The sequence below is a fragment of the Bos javanicus genome, chromosome 22 (assembly GCF_032452875.1).
Source record: "Bos javanicus breed banteng chromosome 22, ARS-OSU_banteng_1.0, whole genome shotgun sequence".
NCBI lineage: Eukaryota > Metazoa > Chordata > Mammalia > Artiodactyla > Bovidae > Bos > Bos javanicus.
The window spans coordinates 26700507-26720992 of NC_083889.1; positions in this window are offsets into that span (position 1 = coordinate 26700507).

The window sequence follows — 20486 nt, forward strand, 5'->3', positions numbered from 1 at the left end:
GGTACCTTTCTTCATATATTGACTTCTGACAGCTTTAGCCTTGTCCTATCTTTTCAGTTAACAATTCTACTGAACAGAACACTTCTCTTTAATTAGTACCACCAAAACTCCTGGAATGTTTCACTTCCTTGGTTTGGTTTATAGGTACATATCTTAAATATACTGTTTCTATGGCTCCTGAAGCTAAATATGCTAACTGGCCAGACATTTTTATTTACTCACCCTAAGGATTAAAAATCAGGGCAGGGTAAGATTAGCCCCATCTAAACTGGTCAGAACCATTTGGACTAAGGGTGGAACAGGAATATTTCCCTAAAAATAAACAGAGAAGAAGTAATGGATCCCAGGAAGATATTCACATTCTTGCCCACAAACCCTTCCCTTCCTCTGTTTCTCTGTCTTTGCCTTTGTCTCTTGCTCTCTTTCACAAACACACAAGGTATGTACTCTGCATGTTTGAGAGTAACTATATTTTAGAAGCAGTTTCCATGATTAACAAAATAACATTGGTTATTACAGGTCCAAGAGTTTGGTTTTTAAACAACCATTAGTAGCATCATAGTAAGAGTACTTGTCAGAAAACACTTAGACTACACAAATGTAACTAGATGAATTTAAAAAATGAAAGCAATGATAGCCAACTTCCTGTATATTTCTCCTACTGAATTTCACATTCTATTGAACTTTTCCTCTTGAAAATCTTTATGCTTCAAATATTAGATTAACACAGGTTTAATACAATTCATTTCTAGCCCAAGAGTCTATGTATTTTCTCCCTTCAATTAAGAAGCCCTAAAAATACTAGTTTTCTGCTAAATTATAAATTCTATTAAATTATAGCTCAAACTAAACAGGTTTTATCAAATCTAAAAATGATATATTTTTTAATCTCTTGAAAATTATGCTAAATATCATTAAAAATACAAGAGTACAAAACAATGAATTACTCTGTAAAAATTAAAATATGGATGGAAGTGTTTTGTAATTCTCTACCTGGGGTCCCCCTTGTTAACACATTTCCCTTATAATTAAATGACATTTAACAATGTTATTTCAAATAATAATTACTTTTAAGAGATCCATACCTTAGTTTGAAACATGAAATTTCTATCATTGTAGGCAAAATGCCACCAAATAATAAATATTTCAAATAAAACTATAGTTTGGTAAAAAACAATTACCATTTTAGAATCATATCAGTGATATGGAAACATTCAGAGGACAGTTCACATTAAATTCAACATTAATTTTTAAGGATATTTTGTGCAGCCTAAACATCACTTTGAGAAAGGGTATTTACTGCTATATCATTTCTTGAAGTGCTTAATGTCAGTCAATAATACTAACAGAAATTTTATTAATTAGTTTTTTCTTTAGGGTATTGAGCTGAGGAAAGATTAGGAGCAGACATTAATTTATGGGTACTTTGCCTATTTCATTGCATTGTCATTTCTCTCCTATGTTAATCTCATCTCATTCGAAGAACTGAGACAAGTCTTCATAATTGCCAGTATTCATTCATAAGTCAAGAAAGACTTTTCTTCTACTACCCTTTCTAGCTCTTTTATTCTACTTTGTACCTTATGACAAAATCTAGATATCTCTGAGATCATAGTACTTTGAATGCTTTATGTATACTCTTGTCAATGTTACCATCACAATATAATGACTATACAGCCTGGAGAACAGGAATGGCCTTATTTTTCATCTTTGTATACAGTATTAGAAACATACATATTAAATGCTATACCTTAAAGCAAACTGGAAGACAAAGGTGACATCAAAATACTGCTAAGTGTTTTAAAACATATTAAATTCTATCACAAATGGAAATTTTTGACTGCCTATGTTTCTGGTAGCAGAAACATTTTTATAAGATTATAACTATTTTTACATACAAATAAAGGAAAATTGTATAAAATATCACTCACTAAAATTAATTTGTAGTGAATCATCTTTCAGATACAGTCAGTAAGAATTTAAATTTCTTTTGGTTTGAAACATATGAAAAAGAGATTTATTTCTAACAAACCTATGAATCCATAGGGCTAAAAATTTCCGACACTGCAGAAGAACTTATAATGAAAACAGTCTTCTGCTATATTTCTCCCACTGTACAACCTTCTCCACTAGAATAAAATTCCTAACTTTATTCTTTTTGGTTTCAGATTCTTCCTATAGTTGCCTACAGAAGTCTTATATGACCATAGAAGATTTATAAGGTATCATTTATCATCTTTCTGCTGTGATAGTTGAAAGTTAGTTCAAATATTTCAACACCATCTCCACCTTACCTCTCAATATATTTACACATCACTTTTTAGTTCTAACCTGGAACTTTAGACAGAAATACTATAACCTCAATTTTTCATTCCAGTAACTTACACAGAGTATTCTTTGGCTCCACTGCTTTATAACATGAGGATATGCGCAATCTTACCCTAGCCTAATGATCTCCACTACCTCTGCCTACAAACTCTGATTTCTCAGTTTCATCTGTAGTTTTAATGTTTTCTGAATTTAACTTTCATATTTCCTGAAACTGTAGCCACATGTTCTCTGTTTAGCCATAACCATTGATTCTAGAAGATATAAACTATTAAAACTGCTTACACCACTATGAGCAGGAAAATAACATAGTTAGGATGCTTGGAATACATTTTCTTCCCTCTTCTTATAATGTCCTAATTTTTAAATTACTTAATAGAGTGCAGTTCAAATGTATGCAGTGTTTTTACACTCCATCAATCACCTCAAGAATTTTTAAGTTCTCTGTAACACTACCAATTCTTTTGCTTCTCATGGGGGTCGCTGTCTTGGATATCTTTGTGCTTCTTGACTGTTTCTACACAGTAATATAGGTTTCTTCATGCAAAATCTTTTTGGCTGCCTTTCTGTGCTTTCTCAATTCCAAAGTTTCCTGGCTCTTTGCATATCTGAAATGCTTTTTTTTTGTCCTCACATTTGAATGACAAGTTTGTCTAGGTATAGAGTTCAAGTTTGAAAATATTCCCTCAACATTTTGAAGGAGTGTGTCTGCATATAGTAATGTTGGTGAATCTCATGATATTATTAATTGTTTTAATTGTGGTTTCTTCTTTTTCTCTTGATGCTTTTAATAGCTCTCTCTTCATTTTTAGTTCCTGAAAGTTCCTGCTGCCTTGTCATTTAAAGGTCTTTATTCATTGTGACTAGGTACTTTGTGGGCCATTTTAATTTAAAATCTGATTTTAAAATTTCTAATTAGCACGTGCTAATTTTGTATAAATCTGTTTTCCCTTTGGAAATCCAAGTAATCACATGTGGTATTGTTATTTTCTGGTTCCATTCTCTAGTTTTTGTTTTTATTTATTTGTTATTTTCTTCTAATTCTTAGTGTTTTCTTTAATTTTATATTTCAATCCACATTAAGATTTTTTTGGACTCATATATTTTTTAAGTTCCAAGAGCTGTTTTTTCCTATTATTTCTATTTGATTCTGTTTGGCTTTTTAAAGATGAAATATATCTCTGAATCTATCTGGTAATAACAGTAGGAGTGGTTTTGGATTTTTGTTTATTTTATATGTTTATTTAATTATGTCCCTTAATTATCTCTGTGTAATCCCTGGGTATATTTTTTTCATTTTAGTTCTTAGATTCTTATTATTTATTGTTATTTAGATTCTTTACTGCCATCCTACATACTTGTTTTTGTGTTCATACATAAGAATGAAAGCATATATAAGAATGAAAGCAAAAAAAGCAAAAAGAGAGAGGCAAACTTGAAAGGATTAGCATTTAGTTAATAAATAACCATGGAGGCAACAGAGAGACCATGTTGGGAAATTGTACCACCTAGTAATTGAGACTATAAGCTCTAGAATCAGAATGCTAAAGATCTAATAGGAGCTCCAACTTTAACAGTTGTGGGATATTGGACAATTTGTTTTCCCTCTCTGAGACTTGGTTTCCTAATATCTAAAATATGCACAATAATGATAACTTTTAGTTATAGGATTTTTGTGAGCTTTAACTTATATATGTGACACAATAAGATAATGTAAGTGCTATCAGTGTCTGGCATTGTGAGAAAACACTCTGAATAGAATCTGAAGCTGTCCACAGTCTTTTATAGATCTAAAACAATTAATCACTACCACAAAAAGTGACATTGATTTTCTATAGACAAATTTTTATAATATAATACTTCTATGAGTGAGTGAGTGAAGTCGCTTAGTCGTGTCCGACTCTTTGTGACCCCATGGACTGTAGCCTACCAGGCTTCTCCGTCCTTCAGATTTTCCAGGCAAGGGTACTGGAATGGGTTGCCAGTTCCTTCTCCAAATACTTCTATACGAAGTATTAAATAAGAAGACATGAATGTTATGGGTCTAAGTTATTAAACATATGCAACTGACCTTTCTCAAGTAGACCTTAATATTTTACCTATTCACTGAAATGCCCCCTTATTTCCTTTGTTTTTGTATGAATTTTTAAAGAGGTTATATTTTCAAAATATTTGGATGCATTACACTTTTCAAAAATGTAAGTCAGAAACAAATCAACATTATGAGTACTTAGAGAGAGTACCATACAGGGAAAAAAAGAAATAAGTAAATAAAGCCTTGGGAAGACATTGATGGTGTGATGGAAAGAAGCCAGGAGCGTATACTTAGACAACCTAGACCTGATTCCCCTCTTCCTTCTTTGCTCCAAGGCACCTAAGTCACACTCACAACCTGAGCATCACCTCCTCATTTGCAAACTGTTCAAATGCCCATACAAATTAAAGATTCTAGCATCATTTATCCATAAGTTAAAAACTCCCTTTTGTGTCATCTTGGATAAGATATGCAAATCAGAAATCTATTTTGATATCTTAGAAACCTCACCCAGTGTGATTCTAAGTGAGATTTCTTAATATAACTTCATATATATATATATATATATATATCTCCTATCTAGTACTTTCTCTTTAGTAGTTTCTCTATCTAGTACTTTTTCTATTACTTTCTCTATTTAGTGCCTTCTTCTTTATCGAGTTCTCTAAGATAAACTTCTGAAACCAGCCATAGCTAGGAGTGATAAATACCTTCCTACATGTGCCTCTAGGAAAGATTGTGAACTTGCTCCTGTAGTTTTTCTAATACACATAGAAATGGTTTTAAAAGTCAAACACACCTAGGGTTAAGTTTAAGAGTATCTATCATACTCTCCAAAAAGTACCTTCCAGAGTTCTGTTCAATTCAGCTTCACTAGAGTTAAATCTGCCTTAAGGAATGTTAACTATGATGATATTCAAGTTAATCATGAATAACTAAAAAGATTTATCTTGCTGTCAGTCTCAGCCCAGTTGAATAACTGAGCATGTGAAATGTAAGGAGTTTAAAAATAGTAAACTATGCTAATTAGAAAAGTCATTTTAGGTGTCAAACACCTTCAAACTTCTGTGGGTGTTTATATATGGATATAAATTTTCCATTTTACATGATATTATTGAAAAGGGCAATAGTGCCATGTTATTGATGATCAAAGTGAAGTTTAAATAAATGAAGTTTTGTAGTTTATCCAGGGATTGATTAGTTCAATGGGTTGTGCTGTTTCCTATAATCAGATGTGAACTTTGGTTTAATATTCAAGAAAGTCTACTGTTCTGGTTCTATTGTCAGTTACTTTCTGTCCTTAGCTTCACTGTCACTTTCTCAGGTGGTCTTCCTTCACCACTCTGTCTTATTATCATTTTACCCCTTTAATTTCCTTCAAAGCATTTTAGTAACCAATGATTATGCTGTTTCTTTCTTCTTTACTGTCTCTCTCCCACAACAGAGTGTCAGTTCCACATATTAGGCGATTTTATCTGCATTTATTTTCTATTATTTATCTGTATAATCTGAATCTATATATATCTGTATTATTTTCTGTTATTTTCTATCTCCAGCCTTTAGCACAATGCCTAGTGCAAAGTCTAAGCTTAACACATATTTTAAATAACTAAAAGAAGACCAGGTCACACATTTAAGCTGTTTGGGAGCTATTTTCATACTATTCTCTGACTTAAAATATAGAAATTTCTATCAATTTTTGTATATAATTCTAACATTACATTACTTAAGGGAATATTATCTCAGAACCTGAGGATTCTTCCTGTGACTCAACCATCTTTAATACTCGGCTTCCAACATCATCCCCAGAAGAGGAAAGAGCAAGAAAAATGGTACATGACAGATGTACAGCATGGCAGATCCGCAGCATGGCTGGTAAACTTTCATTGGCCAGAATTCTGTCACATAGCTACCTGCAACTATAGGGAGGCGATAATAGGGAAATGAAGTCTATCTGTGGGCCCAGGACAAAATGAAAATGAATTGGGTGGACACATTGCAAGGCTTTGCCACATGGATTAAGTTACTATATATCTAGCATCATTTTTTAAAAACGTGGGCTTTACTCATATATTGTATATCTAACACAGTGACTGAAACATATTTAGCCTGTAATCAATACTTATTAAATAAATTATGTTGAGGTAGGTACATTGGATTTATATTTTAAGGACATCTTATAAACTCATAATTGTATGTCAAATACATAATGCTTCAGTTCTTTTTGTCTTATAGCATCAAGTTTACACATAATACTTTCTTTTGAATTAAGGAAGATAAAAACTTAGGTGAGATTCACTGATATTGATCATTCATCAATTCCACATATACTTTAAGCTCCTTTGAAGGTCATTTGGTTACCAATATTTGACAAAATTGGATCTGGCTTAAGTGCTCTACTTTTCCATGCTTGCTCAGATTTTATAATTTATTGACTCCACAAGATTTTCCTTAATCACTTCTGACAGATAAGGAAGTTAATAACAAAATTATGTAAGAAAAAATCTTCCTTTTCAGTCTCAAAACTTTAGTCATCAGTTTTCACTGTCCCATTCTGCTGCTTTTCAAAGCTGGTTTTATAAAGTCAGGTAAACAATTGAGTAAATCTAAATGTGTGCAGACCTTGTTGTCAGAGTGTTATCAATGAAATCTCAGCTATGTAACACACAAAAAATTATATAACTTGTCTGAGTTTCAGTTTTCTTACCTGTGAAATGATGATCATACAACCTGCTCAGAGAAGCCAGCTTGTGCGAAAACACTGTGGAAATACAAAGCATTGTACTGAAGTCAGCTATTATTATTCTTGGTGTGCTTATTGATGCTTCACTTTTTTTTTTTTTTTTCATATCAATACTTTCTCAATAAAGTAGGAGGGAAGAATCTTTAATCAGCTAAATTTCATTGTTCATACATATAATGCAGATTATCAAGGAGATCATATTTTCTGAGTTTCAGAAACAGGATCTTTCATTGGGCTTATTTGAATAACAACCCCAAAATTTCACCAAGAGAAGGTAAAAATTCCTATAGATGAAAATTAAAAAAAAAAAAAAAAAAAAACCATAGTAATATTACAGAATCACAGGTATAAAAGGTCTTAGGATAAGAATTTCAAGATGCAACAAGGGATTGGAGTCAAATTAAAATCAAGATGAATATAATTCACTGTAAAATCAAAGTGATTTTTATGTTTATCATGGCATTTGTAACAAGAAACAATAAAGATAGTGCTAAGCCATGTCTACCTGTTGCAACCCTATGGACTATAGCCTGCCAGCCTCCTCTGTCCTTGGTATTTTCCAAGCAAGAATACTGGAGTGGGTTGCCATTTCTTTCTCCAGGGGATCTTCCTGACCCAGGAATTGAACCCAGGTCTCCAGAATTGCAGAGAGATTCAAACAAACAATGGGAATTTCTAAATAGGGCAGCTTTTAAGATTAGATCATTCTGAGTCTGAATCTCTGCTCTGCCACTTGTTACCTAGTCTATTGAGACTTCAACCTTCTCATCCCCCAAAATTGATTAACAGCTGTAACATACAGCTCTACTGCTAGAAAAGATGGTGTTTTACAGTGCCTAGCACAGTGCCCCAATAGATGGATCTCAAAAATAGCAACACTGACAGATGGCATCAGGAAGATAAATCCCCCAATCTCTCTCTACACTTACCACATAGTCTTTCCATTTTCTCCTGTTACTTTTTTTAGCCTCTCTATCTAGTCTGGACATCTAGTGATCAAGGCTGTCTTGGAGAATTTAACACTCAGTTTTAACATTATCACTATCTTGCCAATTTTAAATTCTAGATAATCACTGTTACTGAATTAACCAGTCTCATCACAGAAATTGTTGCCTGAGAATATCACATCCATTCTCAAACCTACCAAAATTAGTGCTTTCACCAATAGTCAAAATAATCTCTTTCTAACCTTAACATACACACAGTTGCTGTTGGTTTTAGTTTTACCTGAGAGTTTTGTGATTTCTCAACAATGTTTATTTTTTTTCCAGACCTAAACTGTATTCTTCCTAGTCTCTAAGCAAATCTTCTAAACTAACAAAGACACTTCCTCACTTCCCCTGATTCCCTTAGAGTGAAATAATCTCAATCAAAAATCAATCTCAAACAAAAATCCCTTTTTGTTTGTTTTCTATTGTGTGTGTGCATGAATGAATGCACATATGGTTGATGTTGATATTCATATTATGTATTTGTGTATTTATGTTAGCGGGTATATATTTGCCTAAAAGCTTGTGTGGTACTTTTTCTGTATGTTCTTATGTGAGTGTATGCTTGTGTGTGTGTTTTTTGTATATCCCCTACCATTTAACCAGTCTCTAAAAAAAGAGTCCTTGCTTTTCTTATTCTTTCTATGTAACCCCATTGTAATACAAATTTTATGGATATTCAGTAAATATTTGGATAAATAATGAAAATTTCTATCCATTAAGCACAACTATATTTTTCTTTACCATATAAATCCCAATACCTAAACACAATGGCAGAAAACATGATTATGCTGGATTGAATATTTTAATATGCTGTTCTTTAGATAGAATAATAGAGTCTGGAATTCAGTGTGTAGTTTACATATTTTTGAACCTCATTAATCCAGGCCGGAATACTGAGACAGTATTTTTTCCTTAACTTGTGAATTAGAGCATGAATACAAAAATTCACATGTATTTTTCATAATAATGAAAAGTGTTCATGATACAATTTCTGGTTTATCAAATATAATAATACTTCATTCTTTATATATATAAGGGCTTTATCATAATTTCTAAAATGAAATGCCTTTTTCTATTAGCAATACCACTTTCCAAAAGCAAGAGTAAACACAAGCATGCCAACATCTTTTGGAGGGAACAGAAATATCTGCAAACTGATCACGTGATAATTACTTGAATTCTATTTCTTAGGGACAGTTGACAATTTTTTAAAAAAATTTTATTTAAGACCTGCTTTAAAAAGTTAATGGCTTTATAGAGGTATAAATCAGATATCACATAATTCTTCCATTTTAAGTATACAATTCATTGTTCTTACCATATTCAAAGAGGTTTGCAGCCATCACCACAGCTCATTTTAAATGTCTTCATTAGTCCCTAAAGAAACCCTGTACCCATGACCCCCAAAGGAAACCCCATACCTATGTCTTCCCACTTGTACCATCCAGCCCTACAAAAACCACATGTTCTACCTTCTGTCTTTCCAGGATTGCTCTGTTTCTGAAACTGGTAGCCTGATCCCTGAGCAACAGAACAACAACCCGTGTTAGTATAGTGGCACCTTCATCACTACCTCCTATAACCCAGTCAGAAGACCCCGCAGTGAAGATGGTGGTTAAGAGAGGAATAAAAGTGCATGTATTGCATTGTTCTGTAAAATTTAAGAACTTCAGGGAAATATGCAATTACCAGGCCCAGTCATGAAATAACAGAAGCAACAGAGACCAAAATAACTCTGGCAGTCAGACTCTGTCCTCAGATTCCAGTAAACACCCTAAAAGTTGAAGGAAGTTGGAAAGTTTCAATACAACACCATTGCTTTTCTCCTTTTCTAAATATTCACAGTAGAATGGCCTCATTTCATTAGCTTCTAGAGCTTTTATTTTTAGTCTACTCTGCTTTATACTGCCTCTTCATTGGGTACAGGAATAGATGCTGGCATTCAAGGGCAAACAGGGTCATAGCAAGAGGACAGATTCAGAACTGTCAAGCTAATCTATAACAAACGAGGGTAATAGAGCACAAGATTATTTCTTATTCAATCACTGTATAACATGAGATTTTTACATTGGGAGTTGGCTTATTAGTTACAATGTATTTCCTCAAATTTCACAGTTGAGCAGATGACACAAAACACCAAGAAGAAATGGATAAAATATCTAGACAAAAAAAAGGAGGATGCGCTTTATATCTTTTGTATGATAGACACTTGTCATTTCCTGTCTAATAAAAGAAGTAGATGGTTATAAGAAGAGGCTGATAATAGCTGTATTTATGCACCCCTTATATTAACTAAAAAAAAATCATCAGACAGAGGTTAGCATCTGATCAGTGTGAACAGTCAACCTATACACACACGGAATAATATTTAGAGTTGACATCTTCCCTGAAGGACTTCAATTCTAGCTCAGAGGAACTACAGCTGAGGCAGGTCACCCTGAGGATGAGCAGTAATATAGGTTCACAATGGAAAATAGAGGGTCAGCACAGTTTACCCAGTCCTATAACATGCGTGAGTCTGAATAGAAGGAAAACAGGAACATATCAATTATCAAAGAAATGTTTAAACTGTCCTTATAATTTGGCTTTAAATTGGTATCTCAACTACACTAACTTTTTAAAAATAAATCACAAATTTATTTGATTTATTGGTGATTTATACAGAGTTTAATTGACGATTGGTTTCTTATCAAAAGCCTTAAAAAATGTTGATTATCAATAGTGCTAAAACAAAATGGGTAGTAATTATGCATGTGTATGTGCTAAGTCACTTCAGTCATGTCTGACTCTGTGTAACCCTGTGGACTGTAGCCCACCAGGCTCCTCTGTCCATGGAATTCTCCATGTAGGAATACTGAAGTGAGTTGCCATGCCCTGCTCCAAGGGATCTTTGCAACCCAGGGATTGAACCTACATCTCCTGCAATGCAGGCAGATTCTTTTACCACTGAGCCACTGGGGAAGCCTGGTAGTAATTATACCAGCTGAAAACTTTCATATACTAGAAATGCACCAAATGTATTTGTTGGCCGAATTACTTACAGTCAAACTTTTAAATCAATATTCAGAGCAAGTCAAAGCCAAATTGAATAAAGCTGTCATAGAATAACCTTCTAAAATAAATATGACTTTAAAAAAGTCAGTTACTATTTAATCATTTACTACTACTACTACTACTATTTTGTTATTTAATTTTATTTAAACTTTTAAAAAGTTGGCCTTTTTTGGAGGAGCCCCTTCTCATCCTTATTTGATCTGGATTGCTCCTATCGTTACCACAATGTGCTACTGCAATATGAACTACTTGCTTGTTTGAAACCTAGGACTGTGCAGGAATGAGGTTATTTCTGTCCAGCTCTGCCAGTAAGGGATATTAATAATGCACTGGTAGTGTTTTTCTTCACTTAATAATAGTAACTGACTAAAGGTAGAGCCATTTTTACTTCATTTACTGAACTGCAGTATCATTGGGGCAGATGCAATTTTTCTGAAGCAACTTACAAACTTAACTCTCATGTGCTTCCTCAAGAAGATATTTCACTCACTTTTAAAAAAATTTCTTATATTTTTGTAAATACTTCCCACTTCACACAATCTCTTGGGGGAGAAAACATGCCTAAACCTTGAAACTGGAAATATGGCCCTAGGACAATGTAGCTAGCTTTATAGACATGCAAATTGTTTCTAAGTTTTCATTGGCATCTACGATTTCATGTGCTCAGTCACTCAGTCGTGTCCAGTTCTTTGCAACCCTATGAGCTGTAGCCCACCAAGATTCTCTGTTAATGGGATTCTCCAGGCAAGAATACTGGAGTGGGTTGTCATTTCCTCCTCCAGAGGATCTTCCCAACCCAGGTACTGAACTTGTGTCTCCTGCATCTCTTGCATTGGCAGGCAGATTCTTTTATTACTGAGCTACGTGGGAGGCCCTAAGATTTCATCTCATCTGTGCTAATTTCAGAATCTTCTCTGGAGAAGAATGTTCTAAGGTTTGATTAGTGAAGACTATCCCCACCCCAAAATACCTATACTTTCTAATCACATGAATTTGATTCTAGCAAATAAACTAATATATATTTTTTTCTCCATGGGTTAACCTGATTGGACAAAATTTGGCCCATCTCTATAACATTTAAAATATTATGATGACAATTAAGTTTTAAATCTTTAGAACAGGTGATCTAAAAGCCTTTCATGATTTGAGTGTTCTTTTGAATATAAAAAAGTTACAAATTCATATTTACTTGTATTTTTACTATTATTCACAGAGAAAAAAATCTACATGCAGACCAACCACTAACTTGTTTACCAGAGACTCAGTGGAAGATCCAGAGTTTTCCACCACTGCTGTGAAAGACTTAATTTGTAACATCTTTACCTAAAATTATTAACTGAGCACATACTGTGTCCCAGACACGTTCTAGACACTGAGGATATTCCAAGAAATTAAAAAAAAAAAAAAAAAGTCTACCCTCAGGGGCTTACATTTTAGCAAGGAGAGAGAAAAATAAAAATCATTAAGTGCCTTGAGAATTATATAGTGGTGAGGATGAACAGAAGGTACTGACAAGAAAGTTCTAAAATCAAATAAATCATCATCATTTCTCTATGTTTCTGGGAGACTTTCTTTAGAAAGTTTCTTTTCTAAATTGTGATTTTGTTTGTACTACTATTCGAAGTGCTAAGTAGATCTATTTTGGTCATTTTCTTGATGTAAAAATTATGCTAAACAAATCAAATATTATAATGTTGTAATGCTTGAGCCAATATTTTCTTTTGAAAACATTATAGCCTGTGATAAGGACAATCTGTCTTAGCATTAGATGGTATGTTTAAAAAACTATATGAAATGACTTTGGGAACATCCATTCAAATTCATCGTACTTTTGAATAACACTAATTATTGTTCCATAAGAATATTAAAGTATTCAAAAGTACTTTACATGTAACCTATCTTTTATGACATGGTAATTTAACTGAAAAATCAATATTTATGTCACTAAATTAAATATGTTACAACATATGTTGAAAATCAAGAAAAAGAAACCTTAGGAATTTTATCAAAGTATAGATGCCAATAGTAACAAATTTCCAAACAATCAAAGTGAGTTTTAGTGCCATTTTTCTACCAGTTTGTATCAAGGTCAAAATATCATTCTAACATCACTTGACTTACTATATGATGTAAACTTCCCCAGAACTCACTGATATATTGAGATATATATATTAATATATATATTATATAGCTCACTGATACATTGAATATATATATTAATATACCATTTAAATATATTTTAGCCAATAAACATCTTCATTTATTTAAAAAATAGCTATTGTCTCTTTAAAATCCCTTTAATCTCACAGATCAAAATATTTCACTTTTATTTAGATGGAATTTCCATTTCTCCTGCTGAAATATTTCACTTGTTCAATTTTAAGTTTGGAAATATGGTAAGTAATCTAACGATTGTGTTTTGCTTTTAAATATTACTTTGAATTCCTCTATTTTGAATCAGAACTATTATTTTTAAATTCTAGGACTATTAGAAGTGAATTATGAAATGTCATATTTTAAAGTGGTACATGAAAAAAACCTCAAATGAAATCATCATTCTAAAAATCATATCTAAAAGCAGATGGTCTGGAATATGATTTTTCTCAACTCCATCTTTGGCTAAATTCAATTTTGCTTCACCACACCAAGTCTTAAAGAAGGAGAATCTTAAAATATAATGAGAAACCTGAACAGTAGACAGATGGGAATCACTATCATTTAAAGCAGCTTCAGGTGAAATTCACATCCACATACAGTGTGAAAGGTAGCATGAATACTCAGGTTTTTACTACAAAAGCTTGTTTATAAGCATCATTATAACTGTTGAAAAGCTTGCTATTTTGTTCATACACTATGTGTCTGGGTTGCAAATGTATCAATGAAAACTAATATGCATATGCTGAGAGCATAATGACCTTTAGAACAAGAATTGGGCTAGTCATGAATGAGTTATTATGCAAACCAGGATCTAATTGATTGGGTTTATTACAATGATTATAATGATAATTATCATAAAAAGAGCAATTGCTGTTCACTGAGTACTAAGTCTGGATTAATGGCTTTCCTAAGCACTTTGGGTGCATTATCTCATGGCCTAAAGCTCAAATAATAACAAAGCAGTGGGCAGTAATTCAATTAATTCTCATAGTTTTATCAAGTAGGTACTGTTATCCTCACTTTACAGATGAAGAAATTGAGGCTTAGAAATATAAATAACTTGCAGAAGTCATGAACTTTGGATTTGATAAAAGGCAAAGCAGGGATCAAATCCAAGTTATTTGAAGTGAAAGTCTGCATTCCCATCTACTTTGTTTACTGTTTCCTAATAGTCATTTTCCTCTTTGCTGTGACTTCTAACTGAAACTTGTATCAACTCAGATCTTGATTTCTATCTTGTATCTGAAACATAATCATGAGTTACTTTCTTTGCTTGCCAACTTGATTTTTGTATTTGATTCTGCACTCACCCAGTTTTGATGTGCCATAATCAAACAGTTGGTTAAGAAGGTTGGCCATCTCTCTTCTTGAATACTTGTTCCCATGATATTTTAGGCATAAAACTATTGTCTGAAACTATATGACTATTCAGCCTTTCAAAAGGATGCATTATATCAGCTCTCATACTGAATTTTGGGCATTTTCATATTTTTTAAGTAGTTGGTTAGAAATCATTGTATGCATATTTTTAAAATGAAAAATACTATAAAAGTCATGAAACGACCTTCATTTTTCATTTTCACTTACTCAAATAGATTCTGAAATCTGAAGATCAATGCTTTTAAATAGGTTTATATAAATCAATTAATACATACTGAGATTCATGTTCTCCTTCAAGGCGACAAAGTCAAAAGCCATCTTCCACTTAGGTATTTCCTTTGCATTTACAATTGTATTGCATTTCAACTTGGAAAGGAAAAGCCAATGATTTTTCCAAGAGAGATTTCTTGCCAAGACAAAGAAGTTGGATCCATTTCTCTGGTATACAATCACACTTCTTCACCAGTATCTGAGAGTATTGGTCAGGAATGTTGGTTACAAGTGACAGAAATCCAAATTAGATTGGATTAAGCACAAGTAGGGAATCTTGGCTTAAATATGGGTGCTAAGTTGCTTCAGTCGTGTCTGACTCTTTGTGATCATATGGACTGTAGCCCACCAGGCTCCTCTGTCCATGAGATTCTCCAGGCAATAATACTGGAGTGGGTTGCCATGCCCTCCTCCAGGGGATCTTACTGACCCAGGGATCAAACCTGAGTCTCTTCTGTCTCCTGCCTTGGCAGGTGGGTTCTTTACCACTATCGCCACCCTGGGAAACCCCTTGGGTTTTACAGTTGGGAAATTATGTCATATTTTATTCTGGGTATTACTCAATTCAGGGGCTTAAATAATGTCATCCTACCTCAGTTTCTCTCTTTCCTTTCTTATTTTCTCTCTCCTCCCTTAATCCTAGATCCTACAAGGCAATTGCCAGCATGTTCAAACTTGTTTATACCGATAACAGACTCTACCATTTTCTTAAAGTCTTCTTTTTCTCAATTTTCCCTGATTCTCCAAACTGGGGCTCATTTACATGCTTTGGGTCACATGACTATGTCTAAACTAATCATGTGGTCAAGAGAGGGACTATATCTACTGCCCATAAGCCTGGATCACATCATAATCTGGACTAATTTGTGTTCCCCTCACCACACTGATCAATGTAACTATACATTAGAGTCTTTAGGAGGTAATTAAGGTTAAATGAGGTCATATGGGTAATCCATTAAGATTTATGTCCTTATTAGAAAAGATATCAGAGACAGCCCTCCCAACCCGTTTCTCTATCATGCAATGACACAGCAAGACAGCCATCTGCAAGTCAAGAAAAGAGGCCTCAGGAATAGAACCCACCAGCAACTTTATTTTGGACTTTCCAGCCTCTCGAAGTGTGAGAAATAAATTTTGATTGTTTAACCAATCAAGGCTATGGTGTTTTGTTATAGTAGTTTGAGCAAACTAATATACTAGCCATAAAGAGCAAGAGAGTGAATCAGTTTTTCCTAAAGCTTACAGACAAAAGAGTGGAAAGAAGGCATTCTGCAGAAGACAACTCAGAAGCTATTTCCAAAAAAGGTAAAGTAGATATTGGTAAGCATAGTTATTATCCCAGTTTTAGCTAAGCTAGAGTCACTGGGTCCCATGACTGCTGCTGCTGCTGCTAAGTCGCTTCAGTCGTGTCCGACTCTGTGCGACCCCATAGACGGCAGCCCACCAGGCTCCGCCGTCCCTGGGATTCTCTAGGCAAGATCACTGGAGTGGGTTGCCATTTCCTTCTCCAATGCATGAAACTGAAAAGTGAAAGTGAAGTCGCTCAGTCGTGTCCGACCCTCAGCGACCCCATGGACTGCAGCCCACCAGGCTCCTCCGTCCATGGGGTTTTCCAGGCAAGAGTACCGGAGTGGGGTGCCATCGCCTAGACATCTGCTAAAATGGAATTCTGTGCGAAGTTTTGTGTCATTTGTATCTGTGTTTGTACTTGAGGAGCTGATTCATAGAATTCATTGGATCCTTAATTATTATGTTACTCCTCAAAACTGTGTGGATCTGAGTTCATTAGGTCCCACAGAAGATCAAGGTAGATGTGGAACCAAGGAGGAAAAGGGGTAAGAATGGACTCTGGATGCATTTTATTTAAGAGAACTGTTTCACTTTGTTTAGCATAATCATCCTGGGGAACAGATTCACTCTAAGAGCTGTAGCATCAAGTGTTAACTTTATTTTCACCTTGTGAGTTACTTTCTTTACCTCATGTATCTTTCCTGTATTTTTAAAGTCACCTATTATTAATAATAGATACCTATTATCTATTAACAGGCAATAATATTACCTATTATTAATAATAGGCAACTTTAAAAATACAGGAAAGGTTCTAAGGCATAGCAAAGGGAATTATATTCAATATCCTGTGATAAACCATAATGAAAAAGAATATAAAAAAGAATGTATATATGTGTATAACTGAGTCACTTTGCTGTATAGCAGAGATAGGCACAACATTGTAAATAAATTATACTTCAGTAAGAAAAAATACAGAAATGGAAGAATTCAGTTCTTCCCTAGGATATATGTCTTTTCCTTTCCTATACAATCTGTACCCAATCTACTTCTCTCATCTGCCTTTATCCCCAACTCTAATTTATTGGGATGGAGAAAATGTCCCTCCTTAAGCATAAGTGGCTAGGTTCTCATGGAAAAAAATTTAAAAGTATTTTCACATCAAAAGAAATGTTTATTGATAATAAGTAGGAAATATTTTAAAATTATATCTGTGTTATCATACGAGCTAAAGAAAAGGCTTGTATCAGAAAAGAAAAAAGAAGACACCAGAGTTTAAGTGGTTGTCATAATGTGGTGAGCCATCAATCAGTCATATTTTTTTTCTTTTGTGCTACACTCTGCATAAACTATGACTGAAAAAATAACCTTCCTTATTAGAATCAATACAGACACATACATCCTTCAGTGTTTTCCACTTATTTCTCATTGGTCCCTCAAATAGCTACTAGGCATAGATATACAGGTCTGGTTTTATTCCCCATTCACATTTATTGAAAGTCTCATCCACTGCAGTTAGATTTCTTTTCAACCATATATTTCTGAGTCATACACTTATTGCTATCATCAGATCCTAATGGCAATCCAGACTGCAAATGTTGTTGTCATTGGTCTTCATCCTTGATACCTGGTTCTATTTCAGATGTCTGGCCAGTTTCATTGGCCAGTCTCACTGGGCGGGCAAGTTTTCTCATCAGTTTGTGAGCCTTTTCTGCTACCAATTATAATCATTGCAGGGAGGGAAGTGGTAGTGACTTTTACCAAAGGTCTCTAGAGCATTTGCTGTTTTATTGTTTAATTATATTTATAATATTCATTACTGGTGGCAAGTGCTTTGTAAAAAAGAATGAAAAATGAAATAAAACCATCTAAAAGGTGTCAGTTAATTGATATCATGGGCATTTGAGACTGTGGTAAATTTAATATAAATTTGGAACTTTCCTTCCTCTTTGGTAGCTCATTTCTTTGGCAAGTTTTCCCCACTAGACCCTAAGGTAATGGGATCATTGTCTTTATAAACTCTGATGTGTAGCCTGCAAGTTGATTTATTTGTATATACTTTTAAATCAACTTGGATATAAGATTGTGATAGTCTAGAAGTAATATCTGGAGAAGGCAATGGCACCCCACTCCAGTACTCTTGCCTGGAAAATCCCATGGACGGAGGAGCCTGGTAGGCTGCAGTCCATGGAGTCGCTAAGAGTCGGACAGGACTGAGCAACTTCACTTTCACTTTTCACTTTCATGCATTGGAGAAGGAAATGGCAACCCACTCCAGTGTTCTTGCCTGGAGAATCCCAAGGACGGGGAGCCTGGTGGGCTGCCGTCTATGGGGTCGCACAGAATCAGACACGACTGAAGTGACTTAGCAGTAGCAGTAGCAGAAGTAATATCGTCATCTTAGAAATAAACTGGTAAAAATTCTACTTTTGTATTATGGAAATGAGATACTGATTTTATGCCAAATAAAGTGTCAGAATAAAAGCAGATTTTTATTCTCTGCTTAGAAACAATAATAAGTTGTTATATTTTTAATCACTTTCATTCAGGTGACTTGGGTGTCAATTGTATTTTGGATGATTCTAATTTATGTACACAATGGCATGTTTAAAATATTTTAATAATTGGAAATTACATAATGAAATGCATTATTTTATGCAAGTTGCAAATTCTGTAGCTTCAATAATCTTTGCTAATTTTGTGAGACATATGTTCATAAAATAACAATGTGACCCAATGATTATTATTCCAAAGTTATTTTCTTCTTCATTTTTTTCTTGCTTCCTCACTAATATGAATAGATAATGATTAAGATAATTCAGATTTCAACAAACAAATAGAAGAAAGGCAACATTTCCACCTAACACAAACCAGCTCTTCCAATCAGCACTTGCATTGCAAAGTAACCATTTTGACAGCCATTTTTATTTATGAGCATATTGTTCTGGATTTTTTTTGCTTTCCTTCTCTTTGTAGCAGTGGCTGTGGGTGAAGGAATGCCTGTTTAACATGCACGCTCTTGGAGAGACTATCATTTGAACTAAATGTTCATACTTCTTATCACTATGCCCAATTTTTAAGGTGACTTAGTATTAATGAGCTTCCCTGATAGCTCAACTGGTAAAGAATCCACCTGCAATGCAGGAGACCCTAGTTGGATTCCTGGATTGGGACGATCCACTGGAGAAGGGATAGGCTACCCGCTCCAGTATTCTTGGGCTTCCCTTGTGGCTCAGCTGGTTAAGAATCTGTCTGCAATGCGGGAGACCTGGGTTTGATCTCTGGGTTGGGAAGATCCCCTGGAGAAGGGAAAGGCTACCCACTCCAGTATTCTGGCCTGAAGAATTCCATAGACCGTATAGTCCATGGGGTCGCAAAGAGTCAGACATGACTTTCACTTTCAGTAGAGTGGGTATAGATTGTATAGGAAAGGAAAAGACATTTATAAACAAATTTTAGGAATTTCTCTTAAATACTGAGAGATGCAAAATTTGGGAGCTCTGGCTTCAAGAAAGTTTCCATTAAGATAGGCATTTTCTTTTTTTCTTTAATACACTGACACAATACCCAAAGTCCATAGTTTACATTAGGATTTGCATTTTCTGTTGTATATGCTATGCTGCTAAGTCGCTTCAGTCGTGTCCGACTCTGTGCGACCCCATAGACGGCAGCCCACCAGGCTCCTCCGTCCCTGGGATTCTCCAGGCAAGAATAGTGGGGTGGGTTGTATATGCTATAGGCTTTGACAAATATGTAATGACACATATCCATGATTATAGTATTATATAGGTTTTGACAAGTATGTAATGACATATATCCATGATTACAGTATTATAGAGTGGCTCCATTGCCATTAAAATCCCCTGTACTGTCTATTCATCCCCCACCCTGCCTTAAATCCAGGGCAACCCACTGATCCTTTTAGTGTGTCCATAGTTTGGAGTTTTCTAGAATGTCAAATACTTGGAATCATACGGTGATTCAGTATTCAATACTGAATACAGTATTCAAACTTCCCTTTTGCACTTAATAATATACATTTAAGATTCCTCCATGTCATTTCACTTGATAGTTCATTTCTTTTCAGCACTGAATGATATTTCGTTGTCTGGATGTACCACAGTTTATTTACATATTCACTTACTGAAGTACATTTTGGTTGCTTGTAAGTCTTGGTTACTACGATTAAAGCTGCCATAAACATCCTTAAGCAGATTTTTTTTTATGTAGACAAAAGATT